Consider the following 26,623-nt stretch of genomic DNA (forward strand, 5'->3'; position numbering starts at 1 on the left):
GTATCTTTATGCTCACAAGCAATCTAAGAGGAAGTCTGCTTTGTGCCCATTTTAGAGATGAGGGAGCTGAGGCTCTGTGAGATTAAATAACTTATCCAGACATGTAAGGTACTGTACATAATGCATGATTGAAATCGGATTGAGAATCTCATGTGTCTATCTCCCAAGCCTGTCATCTTTCTTCTAAATCATGCAAGCTTGGTGCTGAACACATTGTGGATGAAGCTGTGCACTTAGGGTTGAACAGCTGCACCCATCCACCTCCTTCCCTCTCCACCATTCTCACCAGCAGGGCTGGCATGAACAGACACCGCCTAATAGCAGCATCTTACTGTGCACAGGATGAAAAGAAAGAGGTATACCAATCAGCACCAATTATTTCCCTGAAGAAAGCTGAATTTGGTTTCTAAAAGGACACCAACCAGTGAGGATATACTTTCAATGACTGACATGTTTTGACTGAGCACAAGCCTGTCTGTGGGTTGAACCACTGCGGGGACAGGCGAGCCCGGTGTGCTCTAGGAACGCTGTGTGCTTACCGGACAGCTCTTAAGCATACAAAGTCCCAGGATACACCAGCCATTTTCTGCTGGATGACTCTAAGTGACCTGAGCCTGAGCTCACTGCTAAATTCAGCCCCTCCGCAGCTCAGGACAGTTCCATCTGAGCTCATGCACATGCATAGAATCTTGACCCAAAAAACGTTCAGTACGAGACAGAAATCTGCCTCGTAAATCTTCACCTGTTCATTTGGGGTTTCTTGTTTCATTCTTTTCCCTAAAATACTGTGGGTGACTCAGTTGTCCCCGTGTCTTCCAAAAATAAGTGCCATTTCCAATACAACTCTTGTTACCATTAACAACACCAGGGGGCGCGTGCTGAATTTTGCACTGATTTCACAGGGAGCTTGAGAATAACTTTTCCAAGCATTTTTTTTTTCATTTTCAATTCCACAAGCAATAGATGCTTATTGTAGGAAAACTTAGAAAGCTATAAATGAACAAAAAGAAGAAACAGGTTCACTAAGAGTTCCATGTAGGGTATGGATTCGAGTGTGGAACATATCCTCCTGAGTGTTTCTCTACACATGTGGATTTGCTGGGGCAGGGGGCAGTGTAGGTAAAAAATGGGATCGTACTGAACAAACTGGGCTTTTTCTTTTTTTTTTAGACAGAGTCTCGCTCTGTCACCCAGGCTGGAGTGCAGTGGTGCGATTTCGGCTCACTGCAACCTCCGACTCCCAGGTTCAAGTGATTCTCCTGCCTCAGCCTCCCAAGTAGCTGGGATTACAGGTGCCCACCACTGCACCTAGCTAATTTCTGTATTTTTAGTACAGACAGGGTTTCTCCATGTTGGCCAGGCTGCTCTTGAACTCCTAATCTCAGGTGATCTGCCCACCTCGGCCTCTGAAAGTGCTGGGATTACAGGCATGAGCCACCGTGCCTGGCCTGAACATACTGCTTTATAATCTGCACTTACTCTTGAGGAGGACTCTGAAATAAAGTGAATAAATCATGTTTTCAAGTCAATTTGACATTAGCGAGGTCTATAAAAAGAGGGAGAAAAAGTCTAAGTCAATCCTCAGGATTCATGAAAATACAATTAACTCAAAACCTCAAAGCAAGAATTACAAAATTACCACCAGGTTAGAAAATCTATTGTAATCTGAGGAATTGGTAGAGGAAGGAAAGGTAAAATGAAGAGAGAAAAGAAAATAATACTTATAATATTCCTCCTATTATACGCCATCACAGGCTTTAAGCGTCTGTATAGCAAAGGGATGGCTAAAGCAAGAGAGCGATTAAACTGAGAAGTGAATGTGTGGATTGCAGTTGGATGTAACATCCAAACCATCCTGGAGGTTTGTTTCAATTTTTTGAATCAAAATTGACAGAATAGATCATTTACTTTGAAATTAAATATAGTTCAAAAAATTTAGTTGAACATATTTTTATAATGTATGAGCACAGGGCTTCTTCCCTGTGTGTGATTTTGTCACTCCCCCAGGGGACATCTGGCAGTGTACAAGCACTTCTGGGGGGTGCTACTGGTATCTAGTGCATAGAGACCAGAGCTGCTGCTGGACCCACAATACACAGGCCAGCTCACAACTAAGAATTATCCAGTCCAAATTGCCTAGAGTGTTGAGGTCAGAAGCCCTGCCCTAGAGTAACTCATACTACTTTGGAGAATCATCTTGTAAATCATTGTAAAAGATTTTTTTTTAATGCAGAATTAAAAAGTTAAGAGCCACAGTCCTAATGGTCTCGTCTTCTGCCTATGACTGTCAGATCCAGACCCTCTGTAGAAGGCAGTTCCTCCTCCCAAACTCTGGAGGTAAAGCCGGAATACACCTAGGAAGGAGTCAGACAGTCCCTGAGGTGGACTGAAGTACAAGGTAGACGAGCGCCTAGAGATAAACAAGGATCTCTGGAGAACGCCTCTGGGCACTGCGGTCATTGTTAAAACATCTGTACGGAGGCTCAGGTCAGCCCAGAGCAGGGAGGCCACTCCCTCCCGGATGATCTCAGAGGCGATGATGTCGTCAGCAAAGGCCAGGTGTGTGAAGCAAAGCAAGCCCTGTTATTAGTGAGCTGTCACAGGCCACGTGGGTAGGGTAGAAAGATTCCATTGCCTTCCAGAAGGCACACAGACTGCAGGGCACCGATGACGAGGCCAGCCTGGGCTCAGAGTGGGAGCCTCGGTGAGGCCGCGCCATCAGGCTTTGCTCGGGGCATCCCATTGTGCCCCCTCATCACCCACACGATCTGCAATGCAAGTGATGCCCATGTCCCTAGTGAAGAAAAGATGGGGATATTCTCATCTCCAGTCCATACTAATAGTCACCATGAGTTTAAACACAAAACCAGGGGTCAGTCCTTGTCAGGGGCTGAATTGTGTCCCCATTCCTGTAAGTTCACACATTGAATTCTGAACTCCAGAACCTCAGAATGTATTTGCAAGAGGGAATTTAAAGAGGCAATTAAGGTAAAATGAGGTCATCTGAGTGGGCCCTAATCTAATATAACTGGAATCCTTATAAAAAGAAGTGATTGGGCTGGGTGTGGTGGCTCACACCTGTAATCCCAGCACTTTGGGAGGCCGAGGTGGGTGGATCACGAGGTCAGGAGATCAAGACCATCCTGGCTAATGCAGTGAAACCTCGTCTCTACTAAAAATACAAAAAAATTAGCCGGGCCTGGTGTCGGGTGCGTGTAGTCCCAGCTACTTGGGAGGCTGAGGCAGGATAATCCCTCGAACCCAGGAGGCAGAGCTTGCAGCGAGCCGAGATTGCGCCACTGCACTCCAGCCTGGGTGACAGAGCGAGACTCTGTCAAAAATAAAAAGAAGAAGAAGTGATTAGGACACAGACGTGTACAGAGGGACCATGGAACCATGTGAAGACACAAAGAAAGCAGCCTCTACACCTAAGAGAGAGGCTTCCCATACACCAACCCTGTGATGCCTTGAACTCAAACTCCTAGCCTCCAGAACTGGAAGAAAACAAATGTCCATTGTTTGAGCCCCCCAGTCTGCAGTACCTGGTTATGGCAGCCCATGCAGACTAGTACAGGCCTTCTCTCAGGGACACTCACTTCCACCCACTTCTCTGCTCCCTGATTCCTAATGGATGATCAATGCCGAGGATCTATCTTGTTCCAGAGGGTGACACCTGAAATCCCCCATTCCCCCAACTCCATCCTCAATTTGGGATTTGCATAAAAACAAGATATAATAGGGGATAACTGTTGAGTAGTTCAGCTTGTAACTTCACAAAGACACCCTTCCCCTACACACACACACAGACGCATATAGAGCACCCTAGCCAAAACAGCCAGTGGTATATTCAGTAATGCAGGAAAAAATTCTATGTTCCCAGGGCATATTTAGCAACGTCTTCGCACTCATTGTTAATTATGCACATACTTGGATAGACTAGGAATCTACCGTTAACCTACCCTCCCGCAGAAGCTCTATCTGAGTCAGAGGGGTAGCAATAGCCCTCTACAAGGTGAGGGATCCCTAACTCTGATCTTAACTTTCCCTACTGCCTCTCATGACTGCAGGTCACTTATAAACAGCAGACATTTATTGCTCACAATTCTGGAGGCTGTGAAGTCCAAGATCAAGGCACGAGCAGATTTGATGTCTGGGGAGAACCCACTTCCTCGGAGAAAGCCTTCTTCTCGGCTGCCTATGGTAGCTCATATCTGTAATCCAAGCACTTTGGGAGGCCAAGGCCGGAGGATCACTTGAGCTCAGGAGTTCAAAAGCAGCCCAGGCAAAAACAGTGAGATCCTGTCTCCACTAAAAAATAAAAATAAAAATAAAAAAAATCAGCCAGGCATGATGGCACATACCTGTAGTTCCAGCTACTCAGGAGGCTGAGCCAGGAGAATTGCTTGAGCCCAGGAGGTAGAGGGTGCAGTGAGGTATGATCATGCCACAGCACTCCAGCCTGGGCAACACTGAGCAAGACCCTGTGGAAAGAAAGAAAGAAAGATGAAAGAAAAGAGCCTTCTTTTTCTGTGCTCTCACACGGTAGAAAGAGAAGGGAGCTCTCTGGAACCACTTTCAGAAGGGCACTAATCCCATTCATGAGGGCCCTGCTCTCACAACACAATCACCTCCCAAAGACCCCACGTCCCACTAGCGGCACTTTGGGGACCAGGATTTAACACAGGAATTGGAGGGGACACAAACATTTGGTCCATAGTCTTGCAAGGGCTGCTTCCAGGGGGACAACACCCTCAATGAAAGGCACAGCACGTTTCCAAGTTGTAATTGCACAACTTGGAAAGTGAGCCGAAGAGGCAAAAAAGAAACAAGAAATGGATATCTGGAGCTCTCAGAGGAGGCCTCAGGCAATCAGACTCTCTTGAGCTCTCTAGCTGGCTCCTGGTTCCTCAAGACCAGACTATTTGATCCACCTTGTTTCATCATATGTTCTCAAGCATTGGCTTTAAGAAGCCATCTCAAATGCGCACTGAGGCTTCAGAGAAGTGTCAGCAGCCTGCTAGTTTTCCTTCCACAAGGGACAGAGGAGACACTGAAACAGTCAATCAACAGTGTTTGCCACTCAGTCGTATATGTTGTATGTTAAAATGTTAAAGGAAAATGAAGCCAAGTGTGGTGGTGGTGCCTGTAGTCCCAGCTACTCCAGACACTGAGGTGGAAGGCTCCCTTGGACTGATAAGTTTAAGACCAGCCTGGGCAATGTAGCAAGATCCGGTCTCTATAAAGAAAAAAATGTTAATAATATCAGAAGTTATTAATTAGATAATTATGAGATATCAGCGTTCTTCACCAGAGTGCAAGTATAGTTAAGGCCATGATGAAATATAAGCACAAGAATTTATAGATAATACTCATCCCAGAAAAATCTCCTTAGACAAAATGCGAGGAACTGGTAAACCTTTTCTAATGACTCCCCGACAATTCTTTAATCAAACCAAGTGAAATGGGTCTGAAAATTAGATTGTCAGATTATAAATATTAATCTTCTTAGGTCTATAATGCAATGCCAACCAGTAACACTTTTTTCTGCCCCTCGTCAGTGACATTAGTCCATATTTGAACCAGTGCCACTTTTTTTTGTTAACAGATGAGCTTTGATACAAAGAACAGGATATCAAGACCAAAATTCCGCTCAAGCTTGGCATTCAAAGCGCTCAGGCTTGACAATTCCTGACTGAATGCCACTAACATCTCAACTAAAGCCCTCTGGGGACTGGGACACAAAGCTGTTGACACAGCAAGATATGACTCTGATAATTCCTCTGGGCTCATCTTGGTGACTCAATCTTAATACAGTGTGTTTAATTTAAAACAAAAGAAGTCACACACAGGCATCAAGACATGCTGAACCTGATAGGTCACCACAGACCAGACTGGGAGCATGAGACTTGCTCACTTTTTCAGTAAGAATGTCCCTCAGAGGCTGCTCCTATACAGACTAACCAGTTGTTGGCTTGTCAGAGTTCCTGATAGCTCAGGCTTCTCCTTAGAATTACCAGCATTTTCCACCCTAACCCTTCAGCAAAGAAATTTGGTGGCTGGCAGACAGAAATGAGTTGAAACTAGTAAGTCGATCTTTGACCTGTTCCCTAAGAAAAACACGGATACTATATGATCCAAGTATTTATAATGAGGTCTCTAAAATATTATTTTCCCTCTCTCTCCCTCACTCTTTCTCTCCTTCTCCCCGCTAATGGAGAAATCTCAAAATGTTTATGAACTCGGAGAGCTGAGTGCTGTCTAGGCCTCCCAACCCACCCGACATCCTTGAACACACACACTTACAGCTTTGGTCAGCTGTCAGATGATATGACAAAAAGCTTAGCAGACATCTGCTCATGGATTAATGGCCATGGTATTTCTTTCACTATCAAAGATAAATTGCTAGACAGCTGTTAAAAACCACAGCACAGTTCTCGACACTGGTGATGCATAGACGAGATGACCAATTTTCTAAATGGGGTCACGAAGAACCTTCTTACTTCGGGAGCCATTTTTTCCCAGTGAGAAAAGACTGAAAGCAATAACAAGGACCGCTGTGCAAACTTCAAATCCAAAAGGGTCCAAACTTCCTTTTTGGCTGCTGATAATGACATGTTATTTGAAGATTGTTCTGGCAGTCAGAGCGTACAAAAAGAAAAAGGATCAGAGAGTGAACGCCTTGCTTTGCTAATGCAGCTCCTGTAAATGGTATGAAAAGCGTATTTTCCAAACTCAGACTCAGTTAGGTTCCTAAGAAGTGGGCCTGTACTGGTGACGTTGGTCAGCTTGTAAAATGATGTAATAAAAGAATATCACATAATATTTATCTGAGGAGTAAATATGATAAAATATACAAACAGTCCAGCACGTGGTTGGCTCTAAAAGGCTAGTTCCCTGGCCCTCTTGGCCTTCAGAAGTCCCCTTTAAGCTGATTCTCACTAGCATCAAGCATGTGAGTACATGTGTGAGATCCTCTTGGCTGCACTGCCAAGTTTTCTCAGCTAGATGTTTGATGAAGACAGTCAGAATGTGGCATTTACAAATATGTTTAAAATCAATGAGCGATTTCTAAAGCAGATATTACATAAAACAGATATTAGAATTGTTTACAGTAAGTTCATCAGTTCTTAAGAAGGAAGTGACATAAAAACACAGTTAGTACCGGGCACGGTGGCTCATGCCTGTAATCCCAACACTTTGGGAGGTCGAGGCAGGTGAACCATGAGGTCAGGAGATCAAGACCATCCTGGCCAACACGGTGATACCCCATCTCTACAAAAAATACAAAAATTAGCTGGGCGTGGTGGCAGGCGCGTTTAATCCCAGCTAGTTGGGAGGCTGAGGCAGGAGAATCGCTTGAACCACGGAGTCGGAGGTTACAGTGAGCCGAGATGGCACCACTGCACTCCAGCCTGGCGAGAGAGCAAGACTCTGTCAAAAAAAAAAAAAAACACCACACACACAGAAGTCAGAAACAGAAAAGCAACAGAGCAGAAAACTTGGGTAAAGCACGACCAGCCAGCATTTATTCCAGAGACCTAGCCTCAGGAACCCTCCCAGGACGAGGGGTGACGGATACACAACCAGACCAGGAGCCCAGAGCCCAGCACTACACCTTCACATGACCCGTGACCCTGAGAAAGTTACTACCATGGCCCCATGTCAATATCCTTGTTGGTGAAATGAAGGACATCAACTAACCATCAAGGTCCTTCCATTTCTCAACTGTCCATGAAACAATAGTTCAGTAAAAACAGCAGCAGACTGAATGACAAATCAAATATGGATTTCAAAGAAACAGAAGGTTTTGAGGCTAGAAATCCGCATGAGAATTCGTGACGAGGGGCCAGACTGTGAGCTCAGCTTCCCATATAGGCAGGTTCAATATGGAGCCCAGCACAAAACAAAGGTCATGAAGAGATCATTAAAAAAAGAAAAAAAAAAAAAAAGACAAAGATGAAGAAAACAGAACTATTAAGTACATGAATAATTATTCAAACCCAGGAACCAAAAGTAAAATCAGCTACAGTTTTTCACCTAGCAAGTTGGCAGCCAGTTGAAGATTCGTCTCTGTATCGTGTTAAGAGAATGTAAATTGATAAATACAAGAAATTACATATGGTGTATGCTTATTACCTGTGTGACAAAATAATCTGTACACCAAATCCCCAAGACACGAATAATTCTCAATGTGTTCAAATATTTAGCTGTAAGTTTATGTATTACCATGTTATTTATAACATTAAATAATTATTAAAAATCTAAATATCTAACAGGCATTTAGCTATTATTTATCTAATAAACACATTATGGCACTTTTTACTGTGAAATACCATGTAATCACTTAAAAAGGACCTCATGGAAAAATATTTAATGATATATAAAGATGTTCACAACACATTGCTAAATTTTAAAAAAAGTTATAAGACAGTATAATCTCATTTTTGAAAGGAAGAATATCCATTTTTACAGCTATACATATGCACCTAGAACATAGGTGTACACGTATGTGTACATGTGTGCATGTTGTGTGCCCCTAGACCAGATGTATTAGGTTGACTGTATGAAATCTCTCATTTTATAAGTCAGAAACAGTAAAATCTCAGGAATTTCTTAAGGTTCTACTTAATAAATACAAATACACTGGTATAAGACTTGAAAATTATTCACAAAAATGTTGACTGTGGTCATATCTTCAGTGATTTATGGATACTTTTATTTTTCAAGCATTTTACAACTAAGATGTATTTCTTTTAATATAACAAAAATGTTGTAGTGAAATTAAATAATTTACACATATATCAGTCTAAAGTATGCAATTTCTTCTATATATGACAAATATAAATATATAGCATATGTGTGCAGATATATTATACATAACTGACATTTATATAGAGAGATAAAATTAACCAAAAGTCTAATCGTTTTTAGTGTAATCCGTTCCAAAGATGGAAGCAGTCTATTAGGAAAAAATCACTCATCAGGATAAAAATGCTTGGTCTCTCCGAATAGTCTCCCCTCCTCCGCTTCCTTCCCAAGATAGTCCCCGGGTGAGTGGGAGCAGTTAACATCTTATGGTGGTGGGAAAACCTGGGCTCTTGTGCACGACGTCCTTTACCTCTTCTGGTCTCCAGGGCTGTGTACCCTGTTCCCTGGGTATTTCCTGGCGTTCAAGGCTGAAACCTGAGGCTGGTGTCGCTGGTAATCTGATCTCTTTGGGTCTGGGCAGGATTATCACTTCCTGCTGACTCAGCCTCATGTCAGCTCCCACAGGCTACAAACTCCAGAATATCTGCCATGCCCTTCCTCCAGCCTCTGGCCCAGCCTGGCACCCAGGCTCTGCTGTGCGGTCAGCTCCCCTCGCCACTCTGTGCACGCTGTCGATCCTTCGCTTCTCAACTCTGCATCCCTATCCTGTAAAGGTCGAGGGCACCCTGCAAAGCTGAGCCCCAGAACCCTCCTTCTGCCTGACCACACAGGCTGCCCAGCTCGCTGTGATATGCCTGAGGTGTAGACTGCTCTTGGAATAACTCTGAAGCACGGCGTCCAGAGAGGAAGTCAAAAGGAACCTCACTCTGCGCCCTTCCTCTCCTTCTCCATCTTCCTGCCATTCCCAGGACTAGAAGCTGGCCGGGCCTTTCCTTACTTCCACTCTGTCCTCAATCCCTTCCTCCCTCTCCAGCCAGGTATGCAGGGTCTCCTCGGCTTTATGAAAACACCTCTCTGAACAGAGCCCCTTATGCTCAGTGATTAATTTGATAAACGGTTCTAGGGATTACTTCACAAGACAAGAGCTTATGTCATTCCTTTTCTGAAACGCAGTGTATTAATATTGAACATCACCCTGGTCTTCCCCTTGGCCTTTCTCCTATAAAATATATACTTAGATGAATGCTAAGGGAGAAGAGACCAATGTTTTCGACTCATGAAAGCAAAACAAAGAGCCGCGTGGCTCATGCTTATAATCCCAGGTCTTTGGGAGGCAGAGGCAGTAGGATCCTTTGAGCCTAAGAGTCCGAGACCAGTCTGGGCAACATGTCGAGGCCCCATCTCTACAAAAAAAATAAAAATAAAAAATTAGGCGGGTGGCACATGTCTGTAGTCCCAGCTGACAAGAGGCTGAGGTGCTTGAGCCCAGGAGTTGAGGTTACAGTGAGCTATGGTTGCACCACTGCCCTCCAGCCTGAAAGACAGAGCAAGACACTTTCTCTAAAAAAAAAAAAAAAAAAAAAAAAAAAAGCAAAATAAAATTATCCTAAGACCTTGTCTTCATTATAAAATTATATAAGAAAAAGAGGCAGCCGAAATGTATACCTAACTAAAACAGAGAGACATCAAGAAAGGGAGAAGGCTTTGAACAAAGACTTGGAGGATGCTGAAAGAAAGAAGAGAATTAAAAGAAACCAGAGTGCAAAATACAGAAAAAAAATCGAGAGATAAGAATTAAAATACCTTGTGGATTTTTATTTGTAATATATGACATTTCTCTAAGTATTCAACTTTCTTCAGAGAGCAGCAGTTCTGATGCACCCCAGCTTCCTGCCCTGGGCGTGAAACTTACAGGACACCAAGATCAATAATCAAGACACCAAACGCCATCTTGTTCCGGAAAGGATTTCAGGCAGCTAACAGAGATAACCACTCTACAGGGAACGTGAGCAGTAAATGATCAAGAAGCTTCAAAAAAAAGGACGATTCTTCTAAAAAGGATTTTAAAATCATAAACTCTCTAGTTGACAAAAACAAGATAGAATTATGAAAAGAAAGACGTATTGGAAATGACATAGCTCTGTAAAGAAAATAAACTTTGGTGCAGAAGGAAACAATGGTTCGATCGAGTGACACGCAGTGGGAGAGCATGCGGGAGGTGACCTGGGCAGCAGGAAGCTTTCGGAAGATGGTTCTGGAGGATTCCAAAGGAGCAAGATGGAAGCCAAGAGCCAGAGGTGATCCTAGTCCGGGTGCGGAGAAGCGATCGACCAGATCAGGGCTGTAGGAGCAAGAATACACGTGACAGACGTTACAAAAATAAAATCAGCAAGACTTGGCCACTGGTTGGTTTTAGGGATTGAAGGAAGTGGTGGAGTCGGTGGTGACTACAAGGTTTCCAGCCAGGCCAACTGCAGGAATGATAGAAACAGTAAAAGAAACGGCTCACATTTAGTCTTGTTCTTAAAACAGAGTAACAGTAATATATTTTCCGCTTACAAGTTTACTGTTATAACAATATTAATAGACCTGAAAGTAAAGAAAGAAAATTTTCAAAATTCAAAAATTTGTACTGAATACAAATTTTAATGGCAGTACGAAGTACAATGTGTGTGTTTGTAACAAGCACTCTGAGTTACAAAACATAGTTTTTCATTTCTTATCTTCAAAGCATGAAAGAAATAAAAAGGCAAAGTACTGACTTAACTGAAAGCACCCGGATGGCCGTGTGTCACCTCACATTGGGTTTGCACACTTTGTGCGTTGCTTTATACTTCCATAGTTGTCTATAAGTACTTTTTTGCTTCAAGTGCTACTTGAGTTGAATTGATTACCAGTTGAGTTCTGTCTGAAGTTTATTTTAGTAGAAATAATGTAAAGCTAGGTATAGACTATTATCCAACAAGGTATCAGATTAAGATATTTGGAAAATCAATGTTTTATTAATGATTATCATTAATCATTAATGATTATCAGCTAGCAGTATGAGACTTTACTCATACTGCTACTCAAATGCATGAAAAAAATTGTAGCTTCCTTGTTTTGTTGAACCAATCTAATCTTTTTGCATTTGTTTACTGAGATACAATTCACAGACCATACCCCTATAACGTGTACAACTGAGTGGTTTTTAGTATATTTGCAAAGTTGTGCAGTCATCACCATTATCTAATTCTAGAACATTTTTATCACCAAAAAAAAAAAAAAGCCCTGTGCCCATTAGCAGTTACTGTCCTCCTCCTTCACCCAGCCCCTGGCAACCACTAATCAACTTTCTGTCTCTGTGGATTTGCCTGCTTTAGATATTTCATACAAATAGAATCATACACTATGGAACCTGCTCAATTGTCCCTGTGAACTCCCCACTGGGTGGTGGCAGTAAAATTTTACTTTCACTGAAATTCAGTAATCAATATTATCTCAGATTTTTCCAGTTTAAGACAATTTAATTTTGGTAAACACTCATCAAGCTCCAAGTACACTCGCTAACAGATGAGTTCTCCCCTTCCTTCTTCCTTCCCAAGATGGTCTGGGGATAGGGGAAACCGGGGGAGTCCTCCTGGCAGTGGTGGGAGTGTGGGCTGCCTTCCATGCTGGCCCCTGCAGGGTGTGGCCTGACGACCCTGGTCTCTGGGCCAGTGCCCCTCAAGGACGACTCGTCTTGACTGGACTCTTGGCAAACGATGGCTCCTCCTGCTGCCAACACTCGAGCTCAACTGTGCCTCCAGCCATGAAGATCACTGCCCACGGCAGTCTCCTCCTGCCAGCTCAGGCCTCGGCCAGCTCATGGTCCTCTCAGCAGCTCTGTGTCTGCTCTGGGGGTGAGCCTGGGCCTTTTTCCCCCACCGTATGCTCTGCACCTGTCATGGTCGCTAGCATAGAAGTGAATGGATCCTTCAAAATTCAGCTGAAATATTGAACTCTTTGCCGATGTGTCCACCGCTTCCCCCTACTGCTTCCTCTGTGCTCTAGTAAGAAGATCATCTTGCTGCTACACAGAGCATTTGTTGGCTTGTATTCCAGCCCCTGCATGCATCTCATCTCTCCTATGTTATCAATCCCACCTCTCTCCCACTGCCCAGGTGGGGGCTTCCCAAGGCTACCCTCAGATCCGTGCCGTGTACATCTTATGCTCAATAAATATTAAAATTAGTTGAAGTTTTGTTCTGTCTAATTAGATTTCTATTTTAAAGTAACACCATGTGCATTTTATGAAATAATCATATGACAGAGGTGAGTATAAGAAGAACAGTACATCTCCACTCAGCCTCAAACAGCGCAGGATAGTCTCTTGTTTGTAGAAACTTGTATGTTTTTCTCAGTATTTAACTCTTCCAGTTTGTTTCTGAATGAGAATATAAAGTATCTCTGAGTTGGGAAAAGAGAAAATTTATACTAGAAGTTTCTAGAGGAAGAAGAGCAGGAAGGAATTACAGAGAGAATCACATTTGCAAAATCACCTGTTGGAGAATAAGAAGGCAAAGAGGAGCCTGGCCAACACCGCGTATGAATTTCATTTTGAAGGCAACGGCGACCCTGCTTCTTCAGTTTCCTGTGGACAAATGCACGTCTCAGCTCTCCAGCAGAATCAAAATCTCACAAAAGTCCCCTCCGAGGACTGTCTGAGCCCTGCCTCGCCATTTGTCTGCAAATGGTTTCTGACATAGAACCCAAACCAAACGACTAATCTAACTCTTCTGGGTTAAAAAAGAAAATTCAGAATGGTGACGATGAATTGGGGAAGTTCAGATTCCGTGCTGTGTGTTGTGTTGAAAAAATTGACACTAAATCTTTTAATGTCCTTTTCACATCGAAGTTCCATGTGTTTCCTCCAGTCATCCCGGGATTCTACACACAAAGACATTTTTCGGAGAAGGGTTAGGAGAAAAGAGGCAGGAAAGGCATTCTCTCCTACTAAGTTAGTGAAAAACCCTTTTCGGGACAGGCAGTCTGCCCAAAAGTCGAGGTGCTGTTGATAAATAGAGAACAAAGCCAGGCCCAATGACTCACGCCTGTAATCCTAGCACTTTGGGAGGCCAAGGCAAGTGGATCACCTGAAGTCAGGACTTCAAGACCAGCCTGGCCAACATGGCAAAACCCCATCTCTACTAAAAATGCAAAAATTAGCCGGATGTGGTGGCACCTGCCTGTAATCACAGCTACTTGGGAGGCTGAGGCCGGAGAATCACTTGAACCTGGGAGGTAGAGGTTGCAGTGAGCCGAGATCGCACCACTGTACTCAAGCTTGGGTGACAGAGCGAGACTCCATCTCAAAAAGAAGAAGAAGAAGAAGAAGAAAAAAAGAAATAGAGAACAAAATCTCAGACTTTGAGAAGCACTGGGATCCCAAGAGAGGGAGCATAGTGCTAAGCTTTAAGTACCAGGTCTGACCCAAACCACCTGGATTCAAACCACAGCTTTACCATGTACTGTGTATTTTGGACAAGATATTTCTGCCATTCGTTTCCTTGTAAATCGTGATCATAGCAATGCCTACCCACCAGTGCTGTGTTGAGTATTGATATGAGCGTAAAGGTGCTTATGAGTGCCTGGAGCCCACTGGGCTGTCTGTGTGTCACCCTCGTCATCAGCACGGCATCACCCACTGCTACTTTGACCTTGTGCTGTGATCCTTGGCCGAGGGCGACATGCTCAGCCCACCTCCACTGGAGCCTCCTTTTCAGTAGTTATCATTTCAGGGTCTTCTATGTTACCCCAGGTAACCATTTCCTTCAGACTGAAATTACGAAACAAAGAACCCAAATGTCCATTTATATGCTGGCCTTAGAAAGACACCATCACTTTCTCTTTTCTTAGCATAATGTTTTCTAAACTGCAGCTCATTCACCACCATCCTGCTCTGGGACAACACTAGCATGGAGGAAATTCTCCCAAAGAAAGAAAGGTGAACGTGAACGAACCTACCCCTGGCTTCTTGGTTTGTGACACTCCAGCGTCTGACCCAAAGGTCAAAGAATCCTGTTGTGAAAATAGATTCAAATCTTTCTGCGTTTTAGCCACTGTTAAGCAAAAGCCTTGAGATTCAAAAACAAAAAAAAAAAACAAAAACAAAAAACTTGACAATCCTATCAATTTGTACAATGCTGGTGGATCTCTGGAAATAAATTGTCATTGAAAGTATGAGGCAAACACCTTTTTAAATTATTTCAAGCAATCTGTGGACGCACAATGCCAGGCAGCACTCTCAAAGGCCTCCTTGTGAGTGTGTGTGCCTGGAGGCTGCGGGTTGCTGGCCCCCTTCCATCGTCCTGCAAACACAGCACCATATTTGTCTTTCAGCTGTCACTATTTGTTAGGAGCCTATAAACAGAAGATTCTTTCTTAGCAACCACTGTGAAAAAGTAAAACCACCCCCACCCCCTCTAAAAAAAAAAAAAAAAAAAAAAAAAAAAAAAAAACGCCTGAAATGAGGAAAGAAAGAAAAATGAACTTTGCAAAATTACATGTGGAAGTCACAATGACAATCCAATATGCAAAGTTTCAAAATTGCTGGCTGCCCTTGGTCTGGGGAAAAAAGAAAAAACTGAAGATGTTTTCAGAAGTGAGTTGCCAACAGATTAAAAGGCGACGAGAAATGATCTCACCACCATTTGTAGACGTCTGGTCACGCGGATATCTGCAAGATAACCAAGAATAATCCAGTTACGTGGTTCAATTTCATTTCCTTGGAGAATGCTTCAGGCTTCATCTTGCTATTTTTAGCCTTGAGTGTCAAACGCCATGGGAAGCATGTCCAAGGCTGTTCACAGATTCCATGTTCCCCTAGAACAGGTAGGCATTCTGGAAGCCAGAATCACTGACAAAGTATCTGGAGATCGAAGCATTAGAAGGAAGGAGAGACAGTAGGAAAATGGGCTTTAGACTGGCAGCTACAGAATAGCTTCAGATGGACGTTACCTCTCAGAGAATTACAGAAAAATCATCAAATTGGTAAAGAAAGCATGAACCTTGACCTTAACAAAGAACATTGCAGAGGCTCTGTGGGAGTGCTCATAGCCATTTAATCTTTCAGGAAGTTTAAAATGTTTCTGGAGTGAAATCAGCTCACTCTTGCCAGCCTGAGAACAGCCAGTTTGGAAAACAGGACTTGTAGGCATGGAAACATCAGGCATCCTAGTAACAAAACTCATTACAGGGTTTACTGGCGAAAAAATTATGGAGACTATCAGGGGGCAGGACAGGTTTGGTGCAATTCTGGGAGACCAGATAGTATGAAACCCAAAATGATGATAACTAAAATATGCTAAGCTACAGTCATTAAACGGAAAGGATTAAACTTTTGTGAGCCCAGATCTTTCTCCTTCGAGCACTGCCTATGTACAAGTATCAGGGCTGCTCATAGTCAAAACAACAGAAGTAAAAGATCCCCAAGAGAAAAATGTTTTTCTAATCCTATATTCCCATCATGCTCTTGAAGACAGACGATAAAGAGAGATTATTCAGAACCGAACTCTCATGAACAAACTGACAAATGTGAAAATATATATTACGAACACAGAGGCTTTAATGAGTGCCCACTGTCTCATTCTGATCTTCACAGAAACCCTGTGATGCGGGCGTTATCACCGCAGCACAACAGATAAGGGAACAGGCCCAGGGGAGGTCGAGGTCAGAAAGCCTCAGAGGCAGGCTCCTGGTCTAACCCCAGGGCTCATTCTCCCCCTCACCCAGTTGCCACCCCACACATGCTGTGCTTTAGGTGAGGACGCACTGATGGGCTGAAACATCCAGGTGCCATGGATCATTCCGACGGTGCTGGGACTCCCCCTCCAAAAATGCGATTGCAACAGTATGCAGAGGTTATCAGTGAATATGTTTTATTCTAACTATAAAAAAGGGAAACTGGGGGTTTTCTCTTTGTTCGAATTCCCCCTCCCTGCGAAGGAGCTGTGTCTCTGTACGAAGAAGCTGTTTTCTTCTTCCTTCTTTCTTGCCTAGTAAACTTTTCGCTCCTTAGAACAAACAAACAAACAAACAAAGAAATTGCTGCATCTCATTTTCATTTTTGAAAAAAACTCTTCCTTTGGTCATAAAGTTTTTCTTTCTTTTTTTTTCTCACTCTCTTCCTTGTGTCTCCTTCTCTCTCCACTCTTGCACATTCATTCACCTTACAGTGGAGCCCCACACATCCTTCAAGTCCTGCTGGAGCTGCACTCAAAACTTCCCCGTGACCTTGCTAGAGCCAGATGGTGTTTCGGTGACCACCCCAACCATGCCTTCCTTCTCCCCAGCCTTCCCCTCCACCCCACGACCGCTGCTTTGTTTGCTGATAACTTCACAGACCAGGCAGTCACGGGCAACAACGGGGCCTCCAGGCAAGCTAGAGAATCGGTCACAGCCACTGTCAACTTCTCAGGACCCTCAGTCCTCTGCAAGACTGTTACAGTGCCCAGAGTAAGTCACAGTGGAGAATGAAAAATTGGAGAAAGCATCACAGAGGTTAGCAAGAGTGGTGTGGTTCAGCTTGGTGCCAGCCTATGAAACCTATAAGCAGTGCTATGGTTTGAGAGCAGCAACACAACCATACATAATTAGGACTCTGGTGGAAATTACCGCATTCCAACCTAAGCTGCCTCCTCTATACAACTTTTAATCAATGTTTTTTCCTTTTCTTTTTTCTCCCTAGTTGTAATTTAGATATTTAAGAAATAAAGTTTTCCCTGCCAGGATACTAAAAGTGGTGTGTTTTGTTAACCACAGCTATAATAGGATAAAAGGTCCTTATGACTTTAAGAATTCAAATTTACTTTCCTAAGTGTTTGATTTAACATGACATAAAGAAAAGGGGAAATTCAAAAACTTTTTCAGTCACTAAAAAACAAAAATTCTCCAGTATTATTAGTAATATACATAATTATATATATTTGAACCATCAATTTGCATGAATTTACACTTTTCTTAAAATTGACAATGCAAAATGTTGGCAAGGATGTGGAGCAACTAGAACTCTCATACACTGCCAGTGAGGGTGCAAAATGGTGCAACCATTTAGAAAAATTCTACGGCAGTCTCTTAAAAAGGAAAACATATGGCCGGGTGCAGTGGCTCACACCTGTAATTTCAACACTTCGTGAGGCTGAGGAGGGTGGATCACTTGAGGTCAGGAGTTCAAGACCAGCCTGGCCAACATAGTGAAACTAAAGATACAAAAGATACTAAAGATACAAAAATTAGCTGGGCGTGGTAGTGTGTGCCTGTAATACCAGCTACTCGGGAGGCTGAAGCAGAAGAATCGCTTGAACCAGGAGGGGGACGTGGCAGTGAGCAGAAATCGCACCACTGCACTGCAGCCTGGGCAACAGTAAGACTCCGTCTCAAAAAAAAAAAAATAAAGATAAACATATACCTTCCATAGGATCCAGTCAGTCTACTCCTAGGTATTTACCCCAAATAAATGAAAATATAAATCTACACAGAGACTTGTACATGAACGTTCACAGAAGCATTACTCAAAATAACTAAAAACGAAAACAATCCAGATGCTCATCAATAGGTATGGATAAACAAACTGTGTTATAGTCATATGAAAGAATAGTACTTAACAGAAGAAAAAAGCATGGTGAAAGAGTCAGGGGTGTGGACAGCTGATACATGCAACCACACGGGTGACTCTTAAAATCATTATGATAGATTTTAAAAGTCAGACACAAAGAGTCTATACTGCATACTACTTGTAAAAGTCTAGAAAATGCAACTAAGTCCACAGTGACAAAAAGCAGATGAGTCAAGATCAGTGGTTGCATGAGGTCAGGGACAGAGATAAAAACTTCAATAGGACAGAAGAAAACTCTCAAGGGTAAATGGAAATATTCTGTTTCTTAAATTTTGGCAGTGACTTCATGGGTGTGTACAAAACTCAGCTAATTGAACACTTCAAATAAACCGAATTGTGCACTGTAAATGGATGCCTTTTACTGTATGTAAATTATACCTCAATAATGTTGATTATAAAATCGTAGTTAATAAATTAGGAATGTTTGCATGTGATCACCATTCTTTTTATTATGAAACAATTCCCCATAGAATCTTTTTACATATCTAGGACACTTTAAATATGATTTTTATTAGCAAAAGCAAAGCAAAGAATTTCAGCAGCCTTTCACGCAGCCATTCCTTGCTCATCACAGGAGGCCGAGGTCAGTGTTCGGTGACACTGTAAGGCACTAGGTGACATATTTCTATCACCAATGCCCCTTGTGTCTGTATCCATCACTAACTAGGCTCCATTCTGGACTCACATGCTCTTCTCTAAGCAGCTAACACAAAACACACCAAGGAGCACCTGAATCCTTAGACCGCTTATGTTCGTAAACCAAAAATAAAATCCTACCCCCTCAACAGACTGAATAGACTTCCAGGCCAAGAGAACCCTGAGGAACTCTGGAGAAACCGATTTCGCCCACATTGCGTGAAAGAAGGCTATAGGCATATTTCATCCGCATACTTCGTCTGGCATACTTCATCCGCATACCATCCGCATACTTCATCCGGCATACTTCATCCGGCATACTTCATCCGGCATACTTCATCCGGCATACTTCATCCGGCATACTTCATCCGGCATACTTCGTCTGGCATACTTGGTCTTACCCCCTCCCCGGCCTTTTGGAGTTTAGGGAAAACTGACCAGCATGAACATTAAAATACAGATCTTAAGACTTAAAGAAGACTCTTTGTGGCATTAAGATGCCAAATTCCAACCGGACTCTGGTGTAGCACCACGTGGCAGACAGGCTCTGAGGAAAATAAAGATATTTTCCCCCAACATATCTTTATTGGACACATTTTGAAATGGTCCTGCAAAGCCATCTTTCGAGGGGGAAATTTGCATCTGGAAAGAATCTCCATTTATGCAGCCAGGCCTTTCCCAGCCAGAGGATTTCCCAGATATAGGAGAGATTAACTAAGAGTCTGAAATGCTAAGGCCCTAAAAGGGACATTTGCCATCTATTCTCTCTGAAGGCTGCTACTTGGAGGCTTCATCTACATGACAAGAACCTTGGCTTCCATAACCTCCTTATCTTAACTAAGCATTTCTTTCTGCTGTCTTCGAGCCTTTAGACAAAGCTTAACTCAGCCAATTGCCAACTCAATCAATTGCCAATTAGAAAATCATTGACTCCACCTATAACCTATAAGTCTCCACCTCTTCAAGATATCCTGCCTCTTTAGGCTGAACCCATGTGCACCTTCCATGTATGAATTTATGTCTTTGCCTGTAATTTCTGGTCACTCCTACTGGCTCAGAATAAACCTCTTCATATGTTTTACAGAGTTTGCTTTTTTCATCAACATGCTTCACTATCACTGGTGCTGATGAGCTAATACTGTTTTATCCTTGCTAAATATTATTTTTCTTCATTTTTTTGGATATGGGGTCTCACTCTGTTGCCCAGGCTAGACTGCAATCCAGCTCACTGCAGCCTTGACCTCATGAGCCCAAGCAATCCTCCCACCTCAGCCTCCAGAGTAGCTGAGACTATAAGCAGGCACCACCACACCCAGTTAATTTTTTTCCACTTTTTGTAGAGCAGGGATTTCACTATGTTGCCTAGGCTGATCTCAAACTCCTGGACTTAAGTAGTCCTCCCACCTTGGCCTCCCAGAGTGTTGAAATTACAGGTGTGAGCCACAAGGCCTGGTCTATTTTTTTTTTTTTTTTCTAAAGCTGTTTGGCAACTTTCTAAGTAAACTTCTCTCTGGCTGTGGAATGATGCCATGTTCCCAGCAGCTCACCTCCAATCCTGAAGGGCAGGCACTGACCACACTCCCTCCATAGGCAGGGGGCACTCCCTATGACGGCTCAGAACCAGACGTGGTTCTGCTCAAAAGCACAGGACAGAAACATTGAAGAAAATGCTTTTAAGAACTGAGAACCAAAATTTTACCCTCAGAGCAGCAGGTTCATGAGTAAGGAGACAATGAGTGAATGTTCCAGGAAAAAGTATCACTTCGTCATGAAGGCATCACCCTGGGGTCAGGAGAGAGACAGAACCCACTCTAGAGGTGGTGCTTCGCAGCAAATCCCCCTAGAATCACGAACATCCATATACAAATCCTCATGGCAATTGCAGAAGTTTCCCATGCATAAACAGAAATACATGGAATCTAGTCAGAGAGGACTCTTGAGGGCAGACACAGAGACCTTCAAGTAAGGTGCCCTGTGTATGGCATTCAGTCAATCCCTTCATTATCCTCTCATAATGGAGAGTAACGCAAGAGTTTCAGCCCAATACCACTGATGGAGAAGATGGACGTTCCCCTCCATCAGCCTGTCTCTCTGCCTTCCAGCCACGGAGGCCACTGGGTGTTGCCCTGACTCCAGGCATCATTTTGCAACTGTGAATTTGCAAAGAGGCAGAAGACCTAGAAGAAAGCAGATTAAGTACCTGACCATTTCTGTTGAAAGGCCGAAGATATCAAAATATGCCTCATGAACTAGCATAACCCTACGTGAGATCCAAGGACGGAAAAGGACAATAGGGACACTCATCACCATGATGGGGCAAAGGGGTCTGAAGGATGGATTTGGACACAGCAGTAGGGCCTTGGCAGTGCAGGAATTGCGAGTCCTGGGGCAAGGGTGCAGGTGATGTGGACACCTCATTGCCCCAACCTCTGTCACAGTGTATGTGCTAAAATGAAAATGGCTACACATAGGAGTGGATGGACGTGTCACCAAGAGCTGTGAAAACAACGACATTAGAAAGCTTGGAGCATGTCCTGCCTCCTATCTCCCAATTACATGGCCCTGAAGGGGTCTCCATCCAGCTAAGCCCAGCAGCACAGCAATGCCCATAGGAAAGGGAGGGCAGCAAGGAGAGCTTCACTGGGGAAGAGAGACAGTCATTTCCATGCTGAGCATCAATACCAACTCCTCATGCAATCTTTTCTAAGGGAAAATTCAAATATACCAATTATTTTTCAACATTGCATACTCAAAGTTTATGATTTTATTCTTGACTTATTCTCAAGTACAGTGTGTGCTTAGCTGGCCACGTAGGGGGAAAAAAGGGGTGCGTGTCCTCTCCAGCTTAGAAGGAATGTGTGCTCTGTGCACATTAGTCTTATTTATCATGTTTGCTCAGTTCCAAGCTTTGTGCTGAGGAACCATAAGATGGCTCAAATAAAGTAAAAAGGAAATTGGATTCCATCAATCAACACACTAACACACAACCAAAATTAGATGTCATAAGGTTATACTATTTCATCACTTTTAATTAATATTGTCTGTGCATGCCCGTTCTTAGAAAATATTTATACAACGTTCCATTTCCTACAAAGAAATTCATCTTCTGGTTCCCTGCAAATGGAAAAATCGCATAGTGAGTTAGGGAAACAGGAAAGTATTGTAGTCCCATTGCTTAATTCTAAAGTGAAATTTATTATAGAAAAATATTCTTCCCCTTTAAATAGAAGATGAAGTGATTTGGAAGCTCTCCCTAACTTTTCTTAAAGAAAACAAATCTGACTTTAGGGTAACTACAATTTTAGGTCATTAAATCATTTTTTTGCTCAAACCAAAATTCAGTACTAATTTAAATCAGGAATAACTAAAAGAACACTTCTATAGTGCACTGTTTTTCTTTTTTCACTAGAAATGCTCATTTCTCAGATCAGGGGAAAGTTTTTCTTCTGTTTCCTTCTCCAAGGTAGTTTGCAAAAGCTCAGCCCTAGGAGGACGGATGGCGTATCTTCTCAGCACTCCTCTCCAGGTGAGCCAAGGACCAGCCACTGTGGAACCCTTATCGGCTTCTCTAATTATGTTGCTCTTGGATGCCCGAGAAGGCCCTGAGTCAGATAGCTCTGGGGAGAAGTGTTTGCTGGCTGTGTGACCTTGTGCATATTAGTTACCTCCATGAGCTCCAATTTTCTCAGCTGCAAAATGGAGCTCCAGCAGGACTTACTCCACAGCATTGCCAATAGAAGCATCCCCTGGACGGGGAAAAAACCACCAACGGTGGTTTGTGGCAGTGGTGGTGGTGGTGGTGGTTATGCTTCAAGGGCCACCCTCCACTGCATGACAAGAATGAAGCAAATTCTGGGTAGGACTCCAATGAATATATTCCTTAGTCAACTCATCAGCTAATTTGAATGGATGTGCACCCTAGTGAAGGGGTGCCATGACAGAATTGGATCTTTTCTTTCACGGGAAATAATTTCTCCTAAAAAATGTAAGAGCAACTCAGAAGTCCTTGGAGTAGTATACTAGAAAGGGATTTGCTCAAGCCATTTGCCAACTCTGCTCTTGGTACTCTCTGAATGGACTAGATCATCACCAGCAGGAAATTTTCGGAGGATTCAACATCCTATGTAACTATGTAGAATCGACCTATAGAATCATGGACTTCAGAGTCGTACCTACCTGGATTCAAATCTTGCCTCTGCCGTTTATTTGCTGGGCTTCCCCGAGGAAGTATTTAGCTTTTTTATGTCTTGGTTTCTTCATAAATAAAATAGGCATATGGTGCTTTCTTCATGCTGTTAGGGACAGTATTGAATGAGTTACTATACATCTATAGAGCTCTGAACAGTGCCTGGAATGTGGTAAGCACTCAGTAAACTTTAACATTTGTAAGTTCCACTGAAATTTATTGAGTTTCTGCTATACATAAGGCACTGTGCTGAGCCTAGATATATCAAAAGTGAGAAAGGAAGAAAAAAATTAATGTTTTCTATGAACCAATCACGATGACAGGTCCTTTCATACATTATCTTAATTAGTTTTTAATTTGTAGCCTTATTAAGTGGATACTATTTGCCTTATTTTACAAAAGAAGGGCATGTGGTAAAGAGAAATTAATCATGTTTCTTAAAGCCACAGAGCAAGTTAGTAGCAAATTGCAAATTGCTTGGGATTCAAAGTCAAGACTAAGCCCAAACCCTGCATTTACTATGAATAAGACATAGTCCCTTGTCCTTGAAGAACGAACAATCTGGGGTGAAAGATCCACATTTAAATGACTAAATGTAATCAAATATAAGTGCTAAAGTCAAGCTATTCACAAAGTAAAAATACTAACCTAGAAGAGTGAGAGCTTCTTTGGGGTGTTAGAGAAGTGATTTTTGAAGGATGAGGAAGATTTCTCCAGGAGAACAAGGGCCCTCAAGGGATAAAGGGGAACACAGATTCAGAGGCACAAAACATGCTGGAGGTAACGGAGGACTGAAGAAGAAAATGACCAAGAATATTGTCTCTGAGAATGGGAACGTGGCTGAGATTCCAACAGTCCTTTCCCACCGAGCATGTTGCTACTTGCAATGATGCCAGAGACTCAACTCTACTCCTAATATCAACAGTTTCTAATTGTATGTGCCAAGCTATTCTGTAGAGACTCAACTCTACTCCTAATATCAACAGTTTCTAATTCTATGTGCCAAGCTATTCTGTGATCACTGCTTTTGTCCAGAAGATCAAAGCTAGGTCCCCAGCACACCTAAGCTTTGTTGCATCTTCAAGGTATTTCTGCTGTCCTCATGTTCATCGGCACCACTGAAGTTGATGTACCAGCACTTACTCTTTCTCCGTGTCTGGATTGTTCCACAGTCGCTTCTATGAGCCTGTTTCATCAGTTCCATCTGCTTAAGAACATATATTTTCTCCAAGATTTTTCAGCCCTGCCTCCATTCCAGGCAATGAATTCTTCTGCTTAAATTAATTAATCTTTGCTACCAGCCTACAAAGCTAAATCCTCTCTTCTCTACCAGCTAAGACTAAACCTTTTCCTCATGACGTGCAAAAGCATTCAGGGACCCTTGTCTCACTGACTATTTCCCACCCATACAATTTTTTTCTGGTCAGAATTGTCTTCAACTTTTGGAACCTCTAACAGTCAGTTTACCCTTGTATTATACTCCAGTTATTTTCTAAAGCATATCTTGTCTTCTCAAAGTCAGAAAATGTCATTTCTTGTTCCATTTTTCTGTGCCATTCCACAACGCTAGACACGTGGGAGTTTATGAGACAATCAAATAAGTGAGAAGCTGGTAGACTCACAATGGCTGTGTAATGGCTAGTACGTAGCATGGTTCTCCAGAGGGACAGAGCTAGTAGGATCTATGTATACATGAAAGGGAGTTTATTAAGGAGAACTGACTCGCACAATCACAAGGTGAAGTCCCACCGTAGTTCGTCACAAGCTGAGGAGGAAGGAAGCCTGTAATGCATCCATCAGTCCAAGTCCGAAAGCCTTGAGAGCTCAACATCAAGGGTGGGTCTTCCTCTCCCAGTCCACTGACTCAAATGTCCGTCTCCTCTGGCAACACCCTCATAGATACACCCAGAAATAATACTTTACCAGCTCTCTAGGCATTCTTAAATCCAATCAAGTTGACACTTAATATTAACCATCATAGCTAGTTTAATACAATATTATTCAAAATATTTCTAGTAGCAATAATAAATTACTATTACTATTACTATTTTCATTAAGTATGATGTATGGACAGGGGGTTTTAAGACCAGGCTATGCCTAACCTTTGCAGTATGTAAGTATTTTCAGGGGATACAATGATACGCTGAAATGATACAAAACACCAAGATCCAAGACTATGCAATTGTTCCATGACTGGGTTTTGCTGGCTTGAGAGTTCAACATTTAATCCTTTAGCATCCAGGCTTTTGAATTTATAGGCCTTGCCTGTACCCTCCAGGCCAGCTCACAGGCTAGGTATCCTGCTGGCCTTCAATCTGATCTCTGCAGACCTGGCAGACATGCACATTGTTTAACTCCAGACCAACTCTTCTGGAATGAGCAGATCCTTCTTCTTTGCCAGAAAAGACTCTAGCCTTAAACCAAATTGGGCAGCTGTTTGCCAGACTCCAAGGTGATGTTTGAGTCTAATGATCAACATGGAGCTGAGCCACTGAGGAGCAGATGACAGGATGGAAAGTAATGATGCCCAACTTCCAAAGTAACAACCATGAACTTTTCTTAAAGGATCTATCTAGTTGGCTCTGGCCTGTAGGGCTCAATAAAACTCATCCTCACTTACGTTCTTTTTACGTTTGTAGAAAGAAAAAAAAAAAAAACAATGAAACATTTACTCTTATAAGAGGCTCTTTTAATACAAAATTACATTGACAATCTTGGCATTAAGGAATTTTTGATATTTTTAAGGCGAACAGAAGAAAGATTGAAAGAACAGAAAGGAAAAGAATGCTTTGCAAGTCTTTCTCAATTATTCATCGATTCTCTCCCAACACCTAAAACCTCCAAACATCAAAAATTTAAGCTGAGAACTGGTCCAAACTAACCAAATATTATTCTCTGGTTGCTCCAACCTGGGATAAAAAGAGGGTCACAATTAAAGATGGAAAACTAAAACACTGCCTGTGCCCCCACAATTCTATAGGAACCCCAAATCTCCTTGAATTCCTCCCCCGTTTTCCTTTATCTCCCCAGGAGTATCTCACATGTGTTCCACAATGGTCTCCTTTCATGGGCCAGCGCCTACAACTGTTTACACCAACAGTGCCAGCTGTTGAATCTGGATTCAATGCCAATGAATCCGGATGAAATCTGTGTTACTTAGGGTTCTCCAGAGAAACAAAGCCAATCCACAAGTATACATCTGTGAATATATCTACTGTTGATAAATGATAGATAGATAGATAGATAGATAGATAGATAGATAGACAGACAGACAGACAGACAGACAGACAGAGTTTGGATCTGTGTCCCCACCCAAATCTCATGTCCAGTTGCAATCCCCAGTGTTGGAGGTGGGACCTGGTGGGCTATGATTGGATCATGGGGACAGATTTTCCTTTTGGTGCTGCTGTTGTGATAGTGAGTGAGTTCTCACAAGATCTCATTGTTTAAAAGTGTGTGGCACCTCCCCACACTCCTCCTCCTGCTTCCAGCCATGTGAAGTGCTGGCTCCCCCTTCA

The 26,623-nt window shown here is 42.7% G+C and overlaps 1 long non-coding RNA gene across 1 annotated transcript; it reads right to left on the reverse strand.

Annotated features, from left to right (window-relative positions):
- Positions 1 to 21,930: 21,930 nt before the first annotated feature.
- On the reverse strand, positions 21,931 to 26,371 carry LOC103884843. The gene is made up of 2 exons (XR_002522332.2): positions 23,096 to 26,371; positions 21,931 to 22,033 (listed from the first exon to the last, which is right to left on the reverse strand). It is a non-coding gene; the product is annotated as an uncharacterized LOC103884843 (long non-coding RNA).
- Positions 26,372 to 26,623: the final 252 nt, after the last annotated feature.

Source organism: Papio anubis, chromosome 3 (assembly GCF_008728515.1).
Source record: "Papio anubis isolate 15944 chromosome 3, Panubis1.0, whole genome shotgun sequence".
NCBI lineage: Eukaryota > Metazoa > Chordata > Mammalia > Primates > Cercopithecidae > Papio > Papio anubis.